General features: G+C 47.9%; 1 protein-coding gene across 2 annotated transcripts in view; it reads left to right on the top strand.

The window, feature by feature from the left end:
• Window positions 1-247: 247 nt before the first annotated feature.
• The window catches only part of raraa (retinoic acid receptor, alpha a), a 656,519-nt gene continuing 635,543 nt past the window's right edge, over window positions 248-21,223 (top strand). For both annotated transcript variants that reach the window (XM_038778941.1, XM_038778943.1), the window contains exon 1: window positions 248-362. The gene's annotated coding sequence lies outside the window, so the exon portion shown is untranslated. The remainder of the gene's footprint in view (window positions 363-21,223) is intronic.

Genomic DNA, 21,223 nt, shown 5'->3' with positions numbered 1-21,223 from the left:
GGTGCCCTGCCAGCCGGCGGGCACTAGGACCCGGCGGTGGAGAGGGTGCCCTGCCAGCTGGCGGGCACTAGGACCCGGCGGTGGAGAGGGTGCCCGTCATGCGGCTGCACTAGGACCTGGCGGTGGAGAGGGTACCCTGTGATCGGGCGGGCACTAGGACCCGGCGGTGGAGAGGGTGCCCTGCCAGCCGGTGGGCACTAGGACCCGGCGGTGGAGAGGGTGCCCTGCCAGCCGGTGGGCACTAGGACCCGGCCGCGCTCACGCCGAGCGGCCGCTCCAGCTGCTGTCCCCCCGGTTGAGCTGAGGCGCCTCTGAGGAGCCGCCGGATCCGAGTCGCGGGCGCCGCCGGTCGGCTGCAGACAGTGAGTATGGCGCCCCCCCCGGACAGTGGCGCGCGGGGAGAGATCTGGCGCGCAGACAGCTTGGGTTCCCCCTCCTCAGGCCGGGGACCGGCGTGCCCCTGAGCGGGGGCTCCTCTGGCCACTCACCCCGGCCGGCACTCACTGAGAGGCGGGGAAGAGGCAAATCGAGAGGCGGGGCTGCGGGAGTGCCAGGCGGGGCCTAGGGCAGTAATGTCAATGCTGCCTGTGGGAAAGTTCAGGCAGCAGCATCTCCCCAGGACTGTCCCCAGGGCGGCTGCAGGGCGGGGGCCACCTTTTCAAAAGTTAACTTAATTGATCAGTAATTGTCTCTGGAATTCCCTCTGGGTTTGATTATTAAAAATGTGTTCACATGTTTACCTTTTGCTGCAAGAAAATATTTGGCTGTTGATTTATCATCTTGTGGAAATATTTACTGTTAGAAACAAAAGTCTTTGAAGGTGGAGGTGATTTCATTTCACTTGCAGTCTGCAGAAGTTATTGATTGCAATGTGTGTGTTGCAGGAGGGACTTTCTTCCAAAGCGAGCTGCCTGTGAAAGTTTGTTTATTTATTTTGCATCTTTGCCTCCTCTCTCCCTTTCTCTTCCCCTCATCGCTGAGCCTTCTGAAGATAGGCGAGGAGGCTTAAGTGGGATGCTCTTTCTGAGGGCTGCTGCAGACTCGATGGGCTGAATGGCCTCCATCTGCACTTTAAATTCTATGATACAAAAGCTGTGGCTTGTACTCGACCCGCTCGGTTTCAGCACGAAAACATAGGCCGGTGCAGCACTGAGGGAGTGCCGCACGGTTGTAGGTGCAGCGCCGAGGGAGTGCCGCACGGTTGTAGGTGCAGCACCGAGGGAGTGCCGCACGGTTGGATGTGCCACGCCGAGGGAGTGTCGCACGGTTGTAGGTGCAGCACCGAGGGAGTGCCGCACGGTTGGATGTGCCACGCCGAGGGAGTGTCGCACGGTTGTAGGTGCAGCACCGAGGGAGTGCCGCACGGTTGTAGGTGCAGCACCGAGGGAGTGCCGCACGGTGGAGGTGCAGCACCGAGGGAGTGCCGCACGGTTGTAGGTGCAGCACCGAGGGAGTGCCACCGGGTTGGAGGGGCAGCACCGAGGGAGTGACGCATGGTGGGAGGGGCAGCACCGAGGGAATGCTACACAGTTGGAGGTGCAGCACCGAGGGAGTGCCGCACGGTGGAGGTGCAGCACCGAGGGAGTGCCGCATGGTTGTAGGTGCAGCACCGAGGGAGTGCCACCGGGTTGGAGGGGCAGCACCGAGGGAGTGACGCATGGTGGGAGGTGCTGCACCGAGGGAATGCCGCACGGTGGGAGGGGCAGCACCGAGGGAATGCCGCACGGTGGGAGGTGCTGCACCGAGGGAGTGCTGCACGGTTGGGGGTGCGGCGCCGAAGGAGTGCTGCACGGTGGGAGGTGCCGCACGGTGGGAGGTGCCGCGTGGTTGGAGGTGCAGCACCGAGAGAGTGCCACGAGGTTTGAGGTGCCGCGCCGAGGGAGTGCTGCAGGGTGGGAGGTGCAGCTCCGAGGGAGTGCCGCACGGTTGGAGGTGCCACACCGAGGGAGTGCCACGCGGTTTGAGGTGCCGCGCCGAGGGAGTGCTGCAGGGTGGGAGGTGCAGCTCCGAGGGAGTGCCGCACAGTTGGAGGTGCCACACCGAGGGAGTGCCGCGGTTGGAGGTGCCACACCGAGGGAGGTGCAGCACCAAGGGAGTGCCGCACAGTGGAAGGTGCAGCGCCGAGGGAGTGCCTAACGGTGTGAGGTGCAGCTCCGAGGGAGTGCCGCACGGTGATAGGTGCCGCACGGTGGGAGGTGCTGCACGGTTGGATGTGCAGCACTGAGGGAGTGCCGCACGGTTGTAGGTGCAGCACCGAGGGAGTGCCGCACGGTGGTGGTTCAGCACCGAGGGAGTGCCGCACGGTGGAGGTGCAGCACCGACGGAGTGCCGCGGTTGGAGGTGCCACACCGAGGGAGTGACGCACGGTGGAAGGAGCAGCGCCAAGGGAGTGCCGCACGTTGGGAGGTGCCGCACGTTGGGAGGTGCCGCACGGTGGGAGGTGGCGCACGGCGGAGGTGCAGCACCGAGGGAGTGCCGCACGGTTGGAGGGGCAGCACCGAGGGAGTGCCGCACGGTTGGAGGGGCAGCACCGAGGGAGTGCCGCACGGTTGGAGGGGCAGCACCGAGGGAGTGCCGCACGGTTGGAGGGGCAGCACCGAGGGAGTGCCGCACGGTTGGAGGGGCAGCACCGAGGGAGTGCCACGCGGTTTGAGGTGCCGCGCCGAGGAAGTGCGGCAGGGTGGGAGGTGCAGCTCTGATGGAGTGCCGCACGGTCGGAGGTGCCGCGCCGAGGGAGTGCCGCACGGTCGGAGGTGCCGCGCCGAGAAAGTGCCGCACGGTCGGAGGTGCAGCACCGAGGGAGTGCCGCACGGTCGGAGATGCCACACCGAGGGAGTGCCGCTGTTGGAGGTGCCACACCGAGGGAGTGCCGCACGGTGGGAGGTGCAGCTCCGAGGGAGTGCCGCACAGTTGGGGGTGCGGCGCCAAAGGAGTGCCGCGTGGTGGGAGGTGCCGCACTGAGGGAGTGCCGCAGGGTGGGAGGTGCAGTTCCCAGGGAGTGCCGCACGGTTGGAGGTGCCACACCGAGGGAGTGCCACGCCGTTTTGAGGTGCCGCGCCGAGGGAGTGCCGCACGGTTGGAGGTGCCGCGCTGAGGGAGTGCCGCACGGTTGGAGGTGCCGCGCTGAGGGAGTGCCGCACGGTTGGAGGTGCCGCGCTGAGGGAGTGCCGCACGGTTGGAGGTGCCGCGCTGAGGGAGTGCCGCACGGTTGGAGGTGCCACTTTTCAGCCATGACTTTTAAACTGAGGCCCCTTCAGCTGCTCTTGGTGAAAAGAATTTCTCCCTGAAGCCCTTCAACGGCCAATATTTGTCTCTCGATCAACATCGCCTGAACTGATTATCCTGTCATTATCAGATTGCTGTTTGTGTCATCCTGCTTTTTGCAAATTGGGGAGGTACTTTTGCAATGGCTGGTGGTCCATAAATGGCAAAACATCCGCTCCTTCCTGCAGCTTCGAGGAGCTAATCACTTGAAACCTGCTCCACTGGACTAGACATGTCAGCCATCTGAACAACACCGGGGTCCCGAAGCAACTGCTCAACTCAGGAACCTGTTCATGTGAGGGGATTCCCAGAGGTAATGTCCTCACATCCCAGAAGAGGTTAAACACTCCCGCTGACCCATGGGAGACCGAGTCGATCGAAGTGGGGGGGGGGGGTGAAGGTTCGTTCATTTAGGAAGATGCTGGATATAAGAGACTTGGTCTGGAATGTGTAGAGGCAAAGTTGAGGCAGCAGAGGGAGTGCTAAACCCTCCAAACAACCCACCTTGCCAACCCTTCCAGCACTCGCTGCCTTGCATTTGGCAAAGATTGCGATGGCAGATGGACTGAGCAGCCATGACAGAACCCATCGAACTGGAATGGAGGGCAAGTCATTCTCGGTCCTGAGGTGCTACCTAAGAAGGGGGAAGACAAATCTAAATGATAGTCTGTCTTTGTTTCCCCTGAAGGTATTGAACCTTTTGTTGGACTGGCTCCACTGATACCAGCCATGATCTGGTGCTTTACTGAATTTGTCCTCCATGGCCAAGGCACTGGGAGCTAGTACCGTGGGTGGGAGCAGAGTCGAACCTGACCCTGATGTTCAAACATGCACTCTCCAGCATGGGGGTCACTGGCTAACAATCAGAAGCAGGAACCTTCTGTAATAGCGCAACCCCAGCTAGGTTATTTACTCCGTATTTCCTTTGCTGTGCTAAAAGTGGATCACTGACCAGCCATGTAGACCAGAAACTTGTTGGTTACATCATTGGCCTCTGCTAAGCTGGAATGGTAGTGAGTTACCAGAGTTGACCTCAGTTCCCTGTCTCGGATCTACTGGTTCCCATTGGAAGCACATATCCATGGATGTTGAGTGAAGTCAAGATTGAGAGCGATGCCATCTGTGGTCGAATAGTAGGCCAGTGATCACTGTTTACACTGGCATGTTGAATGGCCACGAGTGAGGCAAACAGAGGTATCATTCTACCTTCCCTTCCAAATTCCAGCACGTTTAAAAGGGGGAAGGGTTGGAAACGTAAAACGAACCCCAGTAATCTGGATATACAGAAAGTAATAGATATACTTGAGTGATCTCATTGCACGTACAGTCGCCATAGTCCCAGATGACCATGGGCTGCTTTCCCTTAAGTGGGGTGGGGGGAGTTTAATGGTTCACCACCTGAGGATCACCACACCTCAGGCGAGGAGCAAGATTGAGAAGGTGGCCCTTCATGAATAACCTCAGCCAATACAGGAATTGAACGCGTGCTGTTTACCTCTCTCTGTGTCATGAACCAGATGTCTAGCCACCTGAGCTAAATTGGCTCCCCAACCTGGGACTTTGGCACTTTGTAATCAGTGCATGATATTTATGATGCTGTGCATGAAATGCACTGATGATAGAATTTCTTGGCGCTAAAATTATTTTGTCAAGTCCATTTTTAACAATGACATTTGCAGTGGCTAAAGCTTCATGGGACATCCTTGCTTATCAGTATACAAATTGTTACAGAATCATAATTGACAGAAAAATGGACCTGAAACTAATGCTATGAATTGTATTTTAAAACATCTGTGCTTAAGGGTTTTTATAGTAAACTGGCTAACATTCCTCCCATCCGAATTAGTGATCATTCTGTTTGTGGGATATAGTTTGCAGAATGGTTATCCCAGTTACCTAGAGAATTATCATCACTGCACTTTAAGGAATATCTTAAATATCTTGTATAAGAAGCATTTTACAATGTTTCTGAGACACAAAGTACCATAAAATGCTTTAAGGCACAATAATGTCTGAGATAGGATTACATCTTTATAATTGCTTCCAAGTTTCCTTCACCTTATTTTTACTAATGAAACAAAAAGCACATCGACAAACTTTTGCGCAGCTTATAAAGCAGTGTTTCTCACTATTCTTACTTTGCCCTGGTAGTTCAGTGGGTTCACTGAACAAAGATCCTGTGTGTCATGTCATCGTACACTTGTCTATGATTCTGCGCCAAAGTGATAGTGGTGGCGTTTTAATCTACGCTGACAGTTCAGTGCGTTTCAGAGGGAAGACTGCATTGTTGCTAGTGCTGTCTATCAGAGGAGATATAAAACTGTAGTTAGATGTTAAAAATTCCTTTACCTTTTTCAAAGGGAGTTCTCCCAGTGCCCTAGCCAGCATTGAAGCCAAAACTGATGCCATTGAAGCCGATGACTTGGTTATTTATCCAGTTGCTGTTTGAGGGATCTTGTTGTGATTCATTGGCTCAAAGGTGATTTTGGACATCCCAAGGGCGCGAAGGGAGCCTGGCCAATGCAAGTTCTTTGCTACCTTTCCTCTCTGTCCACCAGGGAAACAAAATAAGCAGTCAAGGTTTTTAGGTCGTTATCCTAAGAATGTAGAATTAGAGCAAAACATTCCTGCGATTGAATAGCCTGCTTTACCCAATGTTTAAACTGACATGGAGGGGTAAAAGACCACATTGATAAGGTACAGAGAGTGGGTAGTTGCTCTGAAACTATGCTGTTGAAGGGCAGCATGGTAGCGCAGTGGTTAGCACTGCTGCCTCACAGAGCCAGGGACCCCGGGTTCGATCCTGGTCCCGGGTCTGTGTGGAGTTTGCATATTCTCCCTGTGTCTGCGTGGGACTTACCCCCGCAACCCAGAAAGATGTGCAACAATTGGGTGCTCTAAATTTATATTTAAAAAAAAAAAGAAACTACACTGTTGAAGCATTGTGTTCTGAATCTATGCTGTTGCATAAATTACGACAGGCTGAGCATCCCTTATCCGAAATCAGTACTTTTTTTCGAGTGCCGACATGAGTCTCGAGTCCCTGGGCGATAGGCGGTTCCCAACGTTCCGCAGGCACGCAGTTCCCAATGAGCTGCAGGTGGCTGGTTTGTGATGCAGAACAAGGCCAGCAGTGTGGGTTCAATTACTGTACCAGCTTACCCGAACAGGCAGCGAATGTGGCGACTAGCGGCTTTTGACAGTAACTTCATACTTGTGACAATAAAAGGTTATTATTATTCCGAAGCAGAGTAGCACTGTGGCACAGTGGTTAGCACTGCAGTCTCACGGCGCCGAGGTCCCAGGTTCGATCCCGGCTCTGGGTCACTGTCCGTGTGGAGTTTGCACATTCTCCCCTTGTTTGCGTGGGTTTCACCTCCACAACCCAGAGATGTGCAGGGTAGGTGGATTGGCCACTCTAAATTGCCCCTTAATTGGAAAATAATGAATTGGGTATACTCTAAATTTTTAAAAAAATTATTATTCCGAAATCCGATACACACTCGGCCCCGAGCATTTCGGATAAGGAATACTCAACCTGCGGGAGGACGGCGAGAGATGACCTGTATTATAGTGCTGTTCTAGCATGGAAGAACGCAGGAGCTAAAGTGCTGTGATGAAATACAATTCTGGGTAAGCGCATCTGTACCGTAGCATTTTGAGGAGTGCAGGCATTTTAGTTAGATCCCGTTTTATTTGAATTAAAAGCCGACTGGATGGAGTATCCCTTGGTACGTGTATATTTTGCCATTCCTTCACATTTTATTGTGTTTGCAATACTCCCGTTCAGTACAGCTTAGACCCTGCAGGTGGAGTTGCATAATTTAAATGAGCAAAATGTGGATAAAGAGGCAACTTGCAAAAGTTTAATGGTTAGATTGTAATGATACTTGTATGAAATTCCTAGTTTATAGGAACTACTTTGGAATATGCTAATTTCTTTTAAATTCTGTACGTTACATAGTGAGTAATTGATTTCGGAGTGTGATTACAGGACAGTAATCTCATCAAGAGGGTTCAGATAGCATTGTAAACGGCAAAGCTCAACGGTTTGAAGTCACCCGCATGTGTGCATTGTTTCTTCTAACGTTGTTCTGATTAGAATGGGTCCTGATGAGCAGGCGACAGCAGTATGAATACAATGCCATTTTTTGGCTGTTTCAACGTGACAATTTAAGGCTACTGGTTAAGAACTTTTAGTAGTTTTGTCCTGTGTGCATGTGTCGATTTTTTAAAAATGTCTATTTTACGAATTGACTGCTACAGCCTTAGTGAATAATGAATACCTCTGTTGCATTACCTCTGTATGGCTGCACTTTCTCAGATTTTAATCTGATGGTGCTTTCAGTTTTGGAGTTTATTTCTTCCGGTAGAAGCTGGGATGGTTGAGCAAGCTGGGAACTTGCATGGGGTACTATGAGATTCCTGATCATCAGATGCAAATGCATTTCTCAAAATTGCAAATTGAAGTCACGATCTGGTAGTCACAGTGAGGCAGCATACTATGATGTGGAGTAGTGGGGTATTGGTATTAATTCCATACATGTCGTAAAATCGAGGTTTTTTTCATCTTCTCATTTATCTCGTTGCTGTTTCTTGCACCTTGCTGTGCTGCAGTTGGCTGTCTTGTTTGTCTATGAATAGAATTTGCAAAAAAACATCATTAGCTGTAAGGCTGTAAAAGATGTTATGTCTGAGGTTCAGCTGTTAATGTCTGTGATGGGTGCTGACAACTAAAAATTTAGCTCGAAAATAATCTAATCTTAATCATGCCTTGACAAATTTTGGTTTATCAACTATTGAACAAAATTCTATTTAAAAGCAATTTTTTTTTTTTGGCAACTGCCTTCAGGAATATTGGCTTAATGAGGAGCAATATCTTTATTTTAATAAATTTACCCAATTTTCATTTTCCCAATTAAGGGGTATTGAGCGTGGCCAATTCACCTACCCTGCACAACTTTCTGGGTTGTGGGGGTGAGACCCAGGTAGACACGGGGAGAATGTGCAAACTCCACACGGACGGTGACCCGGGATCGAACCTGGGACCTCAGCGCCATTAGGCAGCAGTGCTAACCACTGCGCTGCCCTGACGGGGAGCAATTTCTAACATGGAATGATTGCCTGTTTTATTTTCCATGTAATTAATGACATGCTAATTAAATTGCAATCTTGGAGATTGTGAGATTCAAAACCATGTTCTCCAGAGATTTTGGTGGAGGGTTAATTACGAAGGAATATGAAAAATGTCACATTGCTAGGTTGCTTACCTCCCGCCTCAATTCTGATCAATTAAGAGGAGGAGGCGGTCGAAGCCTCTTGTATGGTTTATTTTTCGATGCATGTCTGAGTGAAAGTTGCATACCGTTTTGTGTCAAAGGCTCTCTCCCTTTTGAATTAATTCCCTTCCTCTACCACACCCCCATCACCCCTTCCCTGAGCTCGGCATCCCCAACTCATTCCATGATGCTAGCAATTTGTCTTTACCAGTAGATCCTGAATGTGACTTCCTTGAATGTGGAGATCATTGCAGGAGACTGATCCGGGTGTTGACTCGCCCACTCGCCTTGTGTCAGTGCTTGTGAGGTTTCCAGCATCAATCTGGACCCCGGTTAGGAGCAAACACCCTGACTACACCTCACCAATTTTACCAAGGGTGTAGAAAGGTCGAATGTCACATCTCTCCTGCTGCCCAGGGTTATATCAGCTAACGCTGCAAAGTGTGGGCATTGAACACGAGACGTCCTGGTTGGTTTCAGCTGTGCCTCTTCTCACTCACCAACTCGCTGCAGCTCAATGGGTGGAGGGGCTCCAACTCGTTTTTTATTGGCCGAGGTGATGTGTGGTTTAAAAATATGCTCTGTTACTGCAGGAGGGCCGTCCTTATTTAACAGTTAAAACAAAGCCTGAGGAATACATTTGTTGAGGGGGCTCTGTCAACAGCTTTGTCGGAACTTCATCATGTACTGCTCAGATAACCCTTCACAATTTTGTTTGGTGAGAGAATCTCTGGATTCTACATTGGTCAGCAGAGAGCTTCTTTAAATAACTTTAGTAAGAAGTCTTACAACACCAGGTTAAAGTCAGACACTAGCTTTCGGAGCGCTTCCACCATTCACCTGAGGAAGGAGCAGTGCACCGAAAGCTAGTGTTTGAAACAAACATGTTGAACTTTAACCTGGTGTTGTAAGACTTTTTACTGTGCTCACCCCAGTCCAACGCCGGCATCTCCACATCTTAAATAACTTTAGTAAAATAACATGCAACTCGGGTTAAATAAGGTGCATTAACTTCTGAGGCTGTCTGGTCTAAACACAGCATGAAACAATGTTAGCAGTAAACTTTAAAGTTAACTGTATTCTCAAGTTTTTTTTTCATTTTTAAAAATGAATTTAGAGTACCCAATTCGGTTTTTTTCCAATTAAGGGGCAATTTAGCATGGTCAATCCACCTAACCTGCACATTTTTGGGTTGTGGGGGTGAAACCCACGCAAACACGGGGAGAATGTGCAAACTCCACACGGACAGTGACCCAGAGCCGGGACCGAACCTGGGACCTCGGCGCCGTGAGGCAGCAGTGATAACCACTGCGCCACCGTGCTGCCCTAGTTTTGTCATCTTTTACCTCTCCAGTGTTAGGTGCAGCTAACCATCACAAGTGAGCCAGAAAGTTGTGGATTCGACTCCCACTCCAGAAAGTTGAGCATAAAATCTAGTCTGGCAATCCAGTGAAAAAACTGAGGGGAGTGGCGCGCAGTCTGAAGGTCTGGCTTTCAGGTGCGATCTTACTGAGACTAAGTGTTGGAAAGTGAAATCCGTTGCTAGTTATTTTGCCTATCTGGCGCACAATACCAGACAACTTGTAGTTAACCCAAGATCAGCTCACTCTGTGTAGTCCCCAATGTTTCAACCCTGCGATCTTCCTATTACATAGAACAGTACAGCACAGAACAGGCCCTTCGGCCCTCGATGTTGTGCCGACCATTGTCCGAAACCAAGATCAAGCTGTCCCACTCCCTGTCATTCTGGTGTGCTCCATATGCCTATCCAGTAACCGCTTGAAAGTTCCTAAAGTGTCCGCATCACAGCAGGCAGTCCATTCCACACCCTAACGACTCTGTGAGTAAAGAACCTACCTCGGACATCCCTCCTATATCTCCCACCCTGAACCTCATAGTTATGCCCCCTTGTAACAGCTACATTCACCCGAGGAAATAGCCTCTGAACGTCCACGGCTCTATCCACTTGAGTGGTAAACTTCAGAGATCTGTGGACATGAACCCCAAGATCTCTCTGTTCCTCCACATTCCTCTGAATCCTGCCGTTGACCCTGTAATCCGCATTCAAATTTTTTCTACCAAAATGAATCATCTAGTACTTATCAGGGTTAAACTCCATCTGCCATTTTTCGGCACAGCTCTGCATCCTATCAATGTCTCTTTGCAACCGACAACAGCCCTCCACCTCATCCACTACTCCACCAACCTTGCTGTCATCAGCAAATATACTGACCCACCCTCAGCCCCCTCCTCCAAGTCATTGATAAAAATCACAAATAGCAGAGGACCCAGCAGTGATCCCTGTGGTACACTGCTGGTAACTGGTCTCCAGTCTGAAAATTTTCCATCCACCACCACCACCCTCTGTCTTCTATGTGACAGCCAGTTACTTATCCAATTGGCCAAATTTCCCTCTATCCCACACCTCCTTTCTTCATGAGCCGACCATGGGGAACCTTATCAAACGCCTTACTAAAATCCATGTGTACGACATCAACTGCTCTACCTTCATCTACACACTTAGTTACCGCCTCAAAGAATTCAATCAAATTTGTGAGGCAAGACTTACCCTTCATGAATCCGTGTTGACTATCCCGGATTAAGCTGCATCTATCCAAATGGTCATAAATCCTATCCTTCAGGACCTTTTCCATGAACTTACCGACCACCGAAGCAAGACTAACCGGCCTATAATTACCAGGGTCATTCCTATTCCCTTTCTTGAACAGGAGTCTGGCTTAGTACCACACAGTAGTTAGCTTACCCATAGAATCACCATTTTAAGTGCTTTTAATTCCATAATGCCCAGTAACAAATGCGTGATATTCACTTGAGTGATTTTTTTTTTTTACCTTTTTACCATCCATACTCATCTCTTGACATGAGTAACAAATTGACAGTTAAAACAAGGGGCAGGTTTGTGTTGTAGACATGTATCGTTTGGGAAATGCATCAGCTGTGCACAAATTGATTTAAATTTGGGGATGAATGTCTCTTCCCATCAGTTTGACCCACTTTCTGAGGTGACAGGAAGTCAAACTGACCTAATGGACCACTCAGCCCTCTGTACTGTGCTGATTTGTTTTATCCAGTAAATCGCCAGGGATTTTACCCACGACTCGGTAATATTGGTCTTTGGAATGTTATTATGTCCAATGTTGCTGCTAGGATTTCAGTGAGGTGTGTTTATAATCGGCTGCATGCAAGATTTCTGTACCATGTCGCGCTGTACTGAGGAAAGCTTCCAGTAACCTAATAAGTATAGATTTTGTTGTAGCTGGAAAGAGTATCATGAGCTGTCTGGCTTTTGAGGTTCACAGATTGGACGGTGACAATACATTCAAAGGTGATGAATGGCAAGAGGTGCGCAAGGAGTGTCAGGCACAATGTCAAAGCACATTGATTTAAGTGTCATTTTATTTCTGGATAGTTGTGTTGCGAAGTGAATTCGGCATGTTGGTGCCAACCGTACCCATGAAAAAAACAACTTCAACAACAGTTTTCTGCCAGAACATTTATTTCGCGACACACTTATTTTACAAAGACACAACCCAAGTTTAGAAGGAAAATATATAGCTTGTATTGATCGGTATAATGTTGGACTTGGAATGAAAGCCTCATGCCGTTGTCATAATGAAACTTACTTCTTTTGTAAGCCTAATGTCAACATTCACTACCAAGTGTATTGCAGAAGGCTGTTGACATATATATAGAATAGATAGTTTTAATAAGAGGTTTATCCAAAAGTCACAGGACAGCCCTAACATCAGAAGGGGTGGGCAAAGGTTATCCTGGACATAAGCAGATGGGTAACATCATGGGAGATGATTCAATAAGGGAGCGCAATTTGGGGAATTACAATATTGCACTATCTACTCTTCTGGATAGTATAGCCCCTCAGTGGAAGTGAGAGATGGAAGAATGATCTCTTGATGCTGAACTAGTTGGTGGCGAAGTGGTTAGCACTGCTGCCTCACAGCTCCAGAGTCCCGGGTTCAATTCCGGCTTTGGGTGACTGTGTGGAGTTTGCACTTTCTCCCCGTGCCTGCGTGGGTTTCCTCCGGATGCCCCGCTTTCGTCCCACAATCCAAAAATGTGCAGATTAGGTGGATTGGACATGCTAAATTGCCCCTTACTATCCAAAACGTTTGGGTGATTTACTGGGTTACGGGGTGGTGTGGAGGTGTGGGCTTAAGTAGGGTACTCGTTCCAAGGGCCAGTGCAGACTCAATGAGCCGAATGGCCTCCTTCTGCACTGTAAATTCTATGATCTCTGAATTGTGGCTTTTAAGACAGTAGAAAGTAGCCAGGGAGCAGCCGGAGCACCGTATTGTTTTTGCTCAAGGATGGTGCAGCCACACCACCACTGATGTGGAATAGTCAGTGGGCTGCAGCAGGAGAATGCTTGTATGGCTACAGTGGTATTATTAAGGGGCTGGTTTAGCTCACTGGGCTAAATCGCTGGCTTTTAAAGCAGACCGAGCAGGCCAGCAGCACGGTTCGATTCCCATACCGGCCTCCCCGGACAGGCGCCGGAATGTGGCGACTAGGGGCTTTTCACAGTAACTTCATTGAAGCCTACTCGTGACAATAAGCGATTTTCATTTTCATTATTCTGTAATCGCCTGCAGGATTCAAATTTTGTCTTAAGAAGACACCGCCACATGTGTTTGACAGTTTTCTTTAATTATTGTACTGCTGCTTTGGGGCAAAATCCTGCTCCTCGAATTTCACTGGAATTGTCACATGGTTGACTTATTCGTTTGAATGACATGTTTGTAAAAGGTTTATTACTTTATGATGAGAATTAGAATATTTTGTGACCCAGTGATTTGGTCAGCATGTTAATTGGCTTTGATGATCTAATCTTGTGCAATTTTTAATCTGTTGCCGGATTTTCAACGTGAACTAATTACATTTTGAGATTAGACGTGCTTTGAAGTTTAGTTTGCCAGCAATTGGAAAGCCATTATTTTAACTGGAGGCTCCCACATGTGTGATACTGTGCCTGTTGATCTATGACTTTTTGAGCAGTGGGAGTTGTTTTATTCCTAATTCCGGACCGGTTTCTCTTGTTTGCTAGAGATGGGTCACAGTTGCATCATTAAAATGTATTTCTGAACAGAAAATAGGCATGGATTATATTGCACTGTGCAGTTGTAGGGCTACGCTGATGTTGTATACCACCGTGGGCAATTTCATGTTTTTAATCATAGGAAGACTGCTCACTACATCACAGACTTATTCTCATTTGTAATGTTTTTGTTTTCAGTGAAAACAAGCATTTGATTTTTTTTTTTTATATGTTGTTTGTTGGGATATGAGTGTTACTGACAGTATCGGCGTGTGATGCCCATGCCTAATTGCCCCTTGTGAAGGTGCCGGTGAGTCGCTGCCTTGAACTGCTGCAGTTGATATCATATAGGTGCACCCAAAGGGCTGTCGGGGGAGGGACTTTGACCTGGAAGTGAAGGAATGCCGATTATAGTTCCAAGTCAGGATAATGTGTGGCTTGGAGGGGAACCTGCAAGTGTACTCCCCTTTTTTGTTGTAGGTGGTAGAAGCCGTGGGCTTGGAAAGTGCTGTTGAAGGAGGTCGGCAAGTTGCTGCCTTTGAGTAAAACTAAGGATTGGTGAGGTGGATGATGTGGATATTCACTGTAGGAGATGCACAATGGAGAAAGAAATTTAGTCCTAGATTAGTTAGATTAATATGTAATGAGAAGAATCAGTGAGATTTATAGAAATTTTAAAAATTTGTTCAGGAGAGTTACACATATCCTTGTGTTGTTCAAAGTAGGAAATCAAGGAATGATTAGATATGGGGGTGGGGGGGCGATGGTAACGTGCAGTGAGAGATCCAATGGTACTTGATCTCTGAAATGGGGTGGATTTGATGGGGAAAATGGCCTTTCCTTCCTTTGAACTTGTTCGTGCATCCTCAGATTGCAGAACGTGATACTGGAATTTGGTGTTCGTAGTGTTCAGAGAGTTTGTGTTAAACGATAGAGAGCTGCTGTGAATTTAGCAGTGTTTGAGCCTTGTTTGCAACAACAACAGCCTGCCTTTATGTTGCACCTTTAACACAGAGAAACATCCCACAGCACTTCCGAAACAGCAATGTTTTCAGATCAAATGTGACACTGAGCCTCGAAGCGATATTTGTACAGCTGACCAAAAGCTTAGTCAAAGAAGGAGAATTTGCACTGAGCTGAATGTGTGTGTATATTGTTGCGCTTACATCAGGCTCTTCAATGTTGAATGCAAGAGATGAACAATAACTCTTTGTGTTTCATTTTTAAATTGTTCACGTTTCTCTTCTCTTGTTACTTATTTCTAGTCTGTATGCACTGACAAGTATTTGAAGAGCTGTTTTGTTTTGCCTCCTATACTACATTCCAGTTTCTGGATGAGACGCTGTGCCCCAAGTGCCCGCCAGTGTTGACCTTGACCAATGTAACATGATGACATAACTACAGCCGCCACTAGCGCCAATTTGTTTCAGTAATATTCCAAAGAACATCTCCGCATGAACACTATGCGAGTACCATGATTAGCCCTTTTCAAAAATATTTTTATTAAGGCATTTATAAATAAACATCAAAGATGAAAAAGAGAGCCAACAAATAACAAACAGGAGCACACAGCATAACTCGGCATAAATAGCCAACAATCGCAACCTGCCCTCCCTACCGTATCCCCCAACCTCTCTACCCCCACTTTTTCTTCCCCCCCCCCCGGCTGACTTAACTATACCTCGAAGAAGTCAATGAACGGTTTCCATCTCCGGGCAAACCCTTGCATTGACCCCCTTAAGACAAATTTTAATTTCTCCAGCCTAAGGAAATCCGCGAGGTCGCTCACCCACACCCCCGGCTCCGGAGGTTCTGAGTCCCTCCACCCCAACAGGATCCAGACTATCAGAGAAGCAAAGGCCAGAATGTCGGCCTCTCTCACCCCCTGGACACCCGGGTGTTCCGACACTCCAAACACTGCCGATTCCGGATGCGGGACCACCTTCACCCCCTGTATCTCCGACATCAGGTCAGCAAACCCCCAGCAAAATCCCTGCAACTTTGGGCAGGCCCAAAACATGTGAACGTGATTTGCAGGCCCCACCGTACACCACCCACACCTATCCTCCAACCCCTCAACGAACCTACTCATTCCAGCCACCGTCATATGCGCCCTATGGACTCCCTTAAATTGGATGTGACTCAACCTGGTGCACAAGGAGGACCCATTCACCCTGCTCGAAGCTTCCTCCCATTGCCCAGCCTCCAGCTCACCCCTCAGCTCCTTCTCCTACTTTTGCTTAACTACTCCCTATCGAGGCGCCCTCCCAATCCATCAATTCCCTGTGTATCTCTGACACCCTTCCCTCTCCAACCCCTGTTCTCGACAGCACCTTGTCCTGCAACCCTGGGGGCGGCAGATCAGGAAAGGACAGCACCTGCTTTCTCATGTAGTTCCGTACCTGTAAGTATCGGAACCCGTTTCCACTGGGCAACTCGTACTCCTCCACCAGTCCTTCCAAACTCGGGAAGCTGCCCTCGACGAACAAATCTCCAAACCGCTCAATCCCCGCCACCGCCAATCCTGAATCCCCCAGTCCACACGACCAAAAGGATGGGGAGGCTTTAGAGAGGGGGCAGAAGAGATTTACCAGGATGTTGCCTGGTATGGAGGGCATTAGCTATGAGGAGAGGTTGAATAAACTCGGTTTGTTCTCACTGGAACGACGGAGGTTGAGGGGTGACCTGATAGAAGTCTACAAAATTATGAGGGGCATTGACAGAGTGGATAGTCAGAGGCTTTTTCCCAGGGTAGAGGGGTCAATTACTAGATGGCGTAGGTTTAAGGTGCGAGGGGCAAGGTTTAGAGGAGATGTATAAGGCAAGTGTTTTACACAGAGGGTAGTGGATGCTTGGAACTCGCTGCCAGAGGAGGTGGTGGAAGCAGGGACGATAGTGACGTTTAAGGGGCATCTTGACAAATACATGAATAGGATGGGAATAGAGGGATACGGACCCCGGAAGTGTGCAAGATTTTAGTTTGGACAGGCAGCATGGTCGGCACAGGCTTGGCGGGCCGAAGGGCCTGTTCCTGTGCTGTACTTTTCTTTGTTCTTTGTTCCAATTTCCCCAGAGCGAACCTGTGATTCCCACAATTTGGGACCCAAACCAAGGCTCCCTCAAGCCTCATATGCTGTCGCCACTGTCTCCACACCCTCAGGAATACCACTACCGGACTTGTGGAGTAACTGGCTGGCAAGAATGGCAGAGGCGCCGTCAACAACGCTCCCAAACTAGTACCCTTCAACGAGGCTGCCTCCACCCACTCCCAAACCGACCCCTCCCCCACCACCCATTTCCTTACCATTTGCTGCCCAATAATAATACCATGATTAGCTCTTAAAATAAATTGGATGCTGAAAAGTTTGTGTGCTCCAGATGAACTTGCCCTCCAGTTAGACTATTTTTGAAAGTTGCTTCTCTTTTGTAGCACGGGACTAATTGTATTGCCCTTCTGTGATCATAACTAATAGGATCATAGAATCCCTAGAGTGCAGAAGGAGGCTATTCGGCTCATCGAGTCTGTGCCGTCCCTTGGAAAGAGCACCCTACGTAAGCCCACGCCTCCACCCTATCCCCATAACTCAGTAACCCCACCTAATATTTTGGACACTAAGGGACGATCTAGCCGGCCAATTCACCTAACCCGTGCATCTTTGGATTGTGGGAGGAAACCAGAGCACTCGAAGGAAACCTACGCAGACACGGGGAGAAAGTGCAGACTCCACACGAACTGTCACCCTTGGCCGGACTTGAATCCTGGTCCCTGGAGCTGTGAGGCAGCAGTGCTAACCACTGTGCCACCGTGCCGCCTGTATCAGACAAAAGTCGAGGAAAGTAAATTACATGTACTGTTGCTTATGAATTTATGAAAATAATTAGCTGCAATTGTGTTGTGTAAATATAACGCATTTATTATTTCCTGGCCTGGTAATCTAGCATGGTGCTGTGTAAAATATATGAAAGTTTATCACCATGATAAATATCAATGATCTTTTGAGCAGGAAGTTTTAGAATGTAACTATATATGTTTCTGAATGTAGGGGAGAGTTGCATATGGAGAGGAGTTGGGGCTAGATCAAATTGTTAAAAAAATACAACATATTTCTTGGGTGAAACTTTTCCTGTTCCATAAGTTCGTTAAGTTCTGGCACACCAGAGTTCGTCTGAACTTGCATTGATTACATGAGGCATCTGTAATTGCGTCTCTTGATGCTGTTGCCAGCAAATAAAATGGACCCACAAACGCCACAAGTGGATAGCTGCGCAATTATTGAGTTTATAATTAAAATTCTTGTGCAGCCTGCTTTTCCTGTAAGCTTTGCATTTTGCTTCCTGAAATACTCCCCATCACGCGTTGTTGATTATATCCTTGTTGATGTAAAACATTGCATTCTGATGTCACGAGCAATGTGGTAGGAGATAAGCTGGTAACAAATTAAAATCCTTTTTGTAAGTAATGCACTTACTTCCTGACATACTTTCCCATCACACTTTGAAGATGACACCCCTATTGTCTGGCTCGCCATGAGCAATGCTAATACACAAAAGAAAACGGATGGAGTGATCAGCTGGAGGCATTCAGATGATGGTTATAAACCACAGGAGCAGTTTGAGATTATTGCCTTTTAAATCACTCCAATGAATCCTTTATTCTCTATCTCGTCTTGTACAGTGTCATTTTACAGTGATGTTCCACAATTATCTCAGAACAAAGCCTGTGGTATCTAAGGACCAGGCTGAGAAATGCGGCTAATAAGAACAGTTATCAGTTCTCAGATAGTTGCAATTGTTTTAAGTCATTTCTCAATTGCATTTGCTGAAGAAATATATTTAAAGAACAGATAATGGTAGACGAGTGCGATATTTTCTTTAGACAGTGACACAGGCATTATGCATAGATGCGCACAGTGCAGATAGGAATGCTCCCAAAAATGTGATTCACTAAAACTGGTGTAGCATTTGCAAGATGTGTTATCAGTGCTCCGGGAGCAACACACTGAGGCCCCAAGACTTTGACGTTGATTTGAAGAAACTGTTTTTCTTGCTGCGTATGTTTAAAATTGTGCAAGAGTCTGCACGTCCTCCCCGTGTGTGCGTGGGTTTCCTCCGGGTGCTCCGGTTTCCTCCCACAGTCCAAAGATGTGCGGGTTAGGTGGATTGGCCATGCTAAATTGCCCATAGTGTAAGGTTAATGGGGGGATTGTTGGGATTGTTGGGTTACGGGTATACGGGTTACGTGGGTTTAAGTAGGGTGATCATTGTTCGGCACAACATCGAGGGACGAAGGGCCTGTTCTGTGCTGTACTGTTCTATGTTCTATGTTCTATGTTAAAGTAAGCTTTTCTCTTTGCAGCTAAGCTTTGAAGTAGTTTTAGAAATCTGACTTAATTCAGATTGGAAACTCCAGGGAGATACATTTCCTTTTTGTTTTAACACATCTCCTCCCACATTTTCTCTTTTGTTATCCACTGCCTCTTACACCCACCACTACAGTTTTCCTCCTCTATTAAAGAGGCAGAATTAATGCGATGCACTAATCTTGAGGTCCTTACTGCCCTCTGATTCTGACTCCGACAGAGTCCCTGGAATCCAGGTCTGAGCTGCAAATGAGAGCCTAGATTGGCAGTGCACCCTTGGGCAGCATCTCCTCTCTGAAGTTTTAATTTATTTAGTAAATTTACAAACTTTATTTATTCTTTTCACCCTTCCTTTGCCATGTTTATCACATGTTGTCAGGTTGGTATAAAGTGGTTTGTCTGCCTTGTACCTTGGGTGTGGTTTGGGAATGTTTCCTGATATGCCAACCTGGACTAGCATCAATTCCAGCCCCACTTGAACCGGAGTTGCAACACCAGTGAAATTAGATTTATTTAAATACTGAGGTCTTTGGTTGACTCCAATTAACTACAATCACTAGGTTTGTAACTTTAAAACACGAGTAATCTTTTATTGTGAACAGTATCTTTAATTAAACAGACATATAGTTGGCTATCTACTACCCATTTTCCAACCCCCCCCCCCCCCCCCACCTTTTTCTGACTCGCCCCACTCTTTATACACACACGCATGCAGGCAAACCACATAAGAAGGGAAAGGGTGGTGGAAAGGGAAAGAAAATCTCAATAAAATAGGGATCTTTGAATCACATGGATGACTTCCAGTCAATGTCTTTCTGAAGTTCATGCTTCTGGTTTGGTGCATCCTCGCTTCCAGGCTTGATATGATCTTCTCAGACAAGGTTGTCTACCCTCCCTGTAGGCTCCGCGTCATTTCAGATTCACAGCAAAGGATATGCTGGACACTCGCTGCTTTCAAAACAATAGATCGGTTATTTTACTTCAGCCCCTGAAGAACAACACGCTGCTGGTTTTGATAAACTTGAAAGATCTTCAGCTCCCATCTGCAGGCAGCAGAGAGAGAAAACGGCTCCCTTCACTTCTGAGGTCTGATCACTCCTGGACAGTTCTCTCAGAAACACCACCCAGCAAGAGTGAATCCTTGACTGTTGTCAGGCAGAACACTGTCCTGGGCCAACTCATTGGTTGCCAGTTAACCAATCAAACTGATTCCCTCCAAAACCGGTTCCTCTCACCTACTCGGTGCCAAAGAGTTTGGCTTCTTCTCCCAAACACCAAGCCTAAGAATACAGTATCCTGGCAAGCAGGCAGTTTTAGGTCTTCTGCTGAAAGGCACATCTCAATCATTGATCAACTGACCAAAACAATAAAATAAATGGGAACAAAGGAAATAGACAGGAAGGATTCTTGCATTCCTTTGTGGCTTCCGAGGTGTGCGGTGCTCAACTGACTGAAGACGGCGCGAAGCCATGAAAAGCAATGAAATTCAATGCCAATGCCTGGTGAAATCAAGTGTCAACCGTTGCTGCCGGTTAAGCTGTTGACATGGTAGGGAGAGTGAGCTGAACTGTAGCACATTGGTCATTAATGGTTAGAATTTAAACTGATATAGTTAGGCAAATTAGCTATATTTGACTTTGCAAATTTGACATTCACAAAGATGAACAGGACTAGCCATATAAATACTGTGGCTACAAGAGCAGGCCAGAGGCTAGGAATCCTGTGGTGAGTAACTCGTCTCCTGACTCTCCAAAGCCTGCCCACCATCTACAAGCCACAAGTCAGGATGTGATGGAGTACTCTCCACTTGCCTGGATGAGTGCAGCTCAAAAAACACTCGGAACCTCAACACCATTCAGGACAACGCAGCCCACTTGATTGGCACCACAACCATGTGGATTTATTCCCTCCACCACTGACAAGCAGTGTGTGTGCCATCTACAAGATGCACTGCAGGAACTTGCCAAAGCACCTTCCAAACCCACAACCGCTATCATCTACAAGGACAAGAGCAGCAGGCACATGGGAACATCACCACCTGGAGGTCCCCCTCTAAGTTGCTCACCATCCTGACTTGGAACCATATTACATAATTCTATTTTCCCCTCTGCTCAATCAGCCTTTGATATGATTTAACAGGTGTTGGTAGTTACCCAGTTTCTTTCGAATGTTGCTGCTCTTCATGAATAACCTAGTGACATGAAAGAGTGAGGGTCAGCAGGTTATTGTGCTTTGAGGCGGTCATA

This window comes from Scyliorhinus canicula, chromosome 19 (assembly GCF_902713615.1).
Source record: "Scyliorhinus canicula chromosome 19, sScyCan1.1, whole genome shotgun sequence".
Taxonomy (NCBI): domain Eukaryota; kingdom Metazoa; phylum Chordata; class Chondrichthyes; order Carcharhiniformes; family Scyliorhinidae; genus Scyliorhinus; species Scyliorhinus canicula.
This window is presented reverse-complemented; position numbering and strand designations above follow the sequence as displayed.